At 37.9% G+C, this 2,760-nt stretch overlaps 1 pseudogene; it reads right to left on the bottom strand.

The window, feature by feature from the left end:
• Window positions 1-1,062: 1,062 nt before the first annotated feature.
• LOC119514075 lies at window positions 1,063-2,192 on the bottom strand (annotated as a pseudogene).
• Window positions 2,193-2,760: the final 568 nt, after the last annotated feature.

The following is a 2,760-nucleotide window of genomic DNA, read 5'->3' as shown; positions in this document are numbered from 1 at the left end:
CAACTTTCACAGTATGACTCTGTGATTGTGAAAACCTTGTGGCTCACACTCCCTTTATCTGGTGTCTGGGCAGATGAGTAGAAAAATGGGGACAAAAATAAAATGAAAAATAGGGTGTGATGGGGGTGGTGGTGGATGGAATGCTTTAGATATTTTTTTTTACTTTTATTTTTATTCTCATTTTTACTTTTTTTTGGAGTAAGGAAAATGTGGTGATGAATGCACAACTATGTGATGGTACTGTGAACAACTGTACAGTGTAGGTGGCTGTACGGTATGTGAATATATCTCAATAAAACTGAATTAAAAAAAAGATGAATTTCATATTATTGTAATAATGGAGCAATGCAATTATCCCTTCAGGATTATTATGATATTTTCCCATAAATTGTGCCTGGTTGGTGTTTAATACTACCACCAAAGAGCAGAGAAGGAGCAGTCCCCTTAAAACCACTGCAAATATGCTAATAAAGACTTGCTTGGGCTTTGGCACCGCCAGTCATTACTCCCATAGGAGAGATAGGGGTCAGAACATCTTCTCCCTTAGAAGAAGACATCTGTTTGCACACATGACACCACCCTCTGTGTCTGCCCTTCACATATTGTGTCAGTTCCTCCTGCTGACATGAGACAAAGAAGAAATATCAATAAGCAGAGGCTGAATCCAGTGTGGTAATACCTGAATGTTGTGTAACGTTGCTTTTTTTAAAATTTTATTTTTATTTACTTTATTTTATTTATTTTTTAACATTGCCTTTTAATTTAATTGTCCAACAGTCTTGTCTTTATTATCATTTTTTTTTTAGCAAAACACAGAGTACAAGTCATTAAATTTAATCCAAATTACTTTCTTCTTAGTTCTAAAAGTGCTTGCAACAAACCCACCCCACCCCCCTTTTCGGTGTGTGTGTGTGTGTGTGTGTGTGTGTGTGGAGAAGGTAGCAATTCATAATTACTAGCATCCCCTGTCCCATGAATTAGTAAAACCATGTGTCATGAGGCTATTTTAAAAATTTGTCTTTTTATTATTCACTTTTTTTCCTTGAAGGATGAAAGCAGTGCTCAAAGTCCCTGCATATCTAGTTCAGTGAGGGCAATATTCTTATAGACAGGACATCTGGCATCAATAAGATAATTCTGAATTGTTTCATCTGCTACTTCTTAGGTAGACTGTGTGAGGTGTGGATTAGTACATTCTGGATGAAGAAAGATTTCAGGTCGCAGACTCTCTCATACCAACATCAATAGAAAATTCTTTCTTTGAGATTGCCTTGATTCCACTTAGCCCATCTGTGTTGTACTTGCTAAATTCTTTTACTAAATCTGGGCAGACATAACTCTAGTGTTCCTTTACTGCCATAGCTGTTTCCAGGGATTCCTTTGGAAGAGTTTCTACTTCTTGGTTTCTCAGCAGTTGCTGAATGAACTATGTTATCACTTGCCCTGTGATTGGGGCATGCTTTCTGCAATGCCAGTCACATATCTTTCAATCATAGGAGGGACAGGAGTGACATCATCTTCACTATCAATTGCCATGTGAGTCAATGTCTATTTTCCTACTTGTCTTGGTGTCTAGTAGGCTGCTAGTGCACAGCTATGTACTAGCCTGTAATCCTGAAGGACTCAAAATATTTATTTCAGTAGTATAGTCTGTTTTCTGGAGTATTTAGTGGAGGTTTGGTCAAAAAAAAGTAATAATTTTCAGGTTCTGCTTTAAGTATTTAGAGATCATTTGCTACGTAAACCTTTCCATCATGTCACTGTCTTCAACTATACCATGATGGATTGGGCACTTCATGACATGTGGCTCCTTCTATTGCTTCATCCCCAGTAAAGTAGTCTGGGACATAACACTTTACATCATCCTCATTTAAGCTTGATTGTCCACATTTTCCACATTTTCTGATTCCTTGGTAGTAATACACACAGGGATAATAAACTATGGTTCTGTATTTCCAGCATGTTCCAGTTTTGTGTACCCAGTGCCACAATCCACCACACAAGCTGGTAACAGTTCTACCATCTTTCTCCTTTTCTGCTCCAGCTATTACCTGTTGGTTTGATCCAGACCTTGATGACAGGAGAATAGGGCTATCCAACAATCCATAGTTGGGCTGCCTTTTCTTATAATTTCTTCTCACACTTCCTCTCAGGGTTTTTCCCAGGGAGCTAAGAGAGCCTTTAGTGCCCATGCCCCGGTCCAGACCCAGAGTGTTCTATAAAATTGTTTTGAACTGGTATTTTAGGGGCAATGGAATAACACCTTGATTTCTAGATTAATTTTTGCCTCATTGCTTATTTTAAAAGATCTAAAAATCAAGTCTAGCCTAGAGAATGGCATCACCCTTAATTTGGGAAGAATCTAATATAGGTAGATTAGAAATAATGTAATAAGAAGAATCAAATAGAAGCAGTGCATGGGCTAAGACCATTTAGGAAAATAAATGGGTTGGGAGTGGGACAGAACTTGAATGATGCGACATATGTATGGTCACAATTACAAATGCTCAGAGTGGAAGGTGATAGGATGAAGACTGGGGAAGTAGGTGGCTAAGCGCATGCGAGGAAAAGTTGAATTGTGAAGAGGTTACTGCAGTAAGTGTATTTTAATTAACCAGATATTTGGGCAATGATCTCACACCCACATGTACATCTGAATGGCCCATGTTCTTAAAAAAATAATATAACTGTGTCCTACCTGAGACTTACTGGATCAGAATCTCTTGGGGTGTTATTTGTATTTTTAAAAACTTTACAGGT

This window comes from Choloepus didactylus, chromosome 1, assembly GCF_015220235.1.
Source record: "Choloepus didactylus isolate mChoDid1 chromosome 1, mChoDid1.pri, whole genome shotgun sequence".
NCBI classification, from domain to species: domain Eukaryota; kingdom Metazoa; phylum Chordata; class Mammalia; order Pilosa; family Megalonychidae; genus Choloepus; species Choloepus didactylus.
Note: the sequence above shows the minus strand (reverse complement) of the source record. Positions and strands in the feature narration are given on the sequence as shown.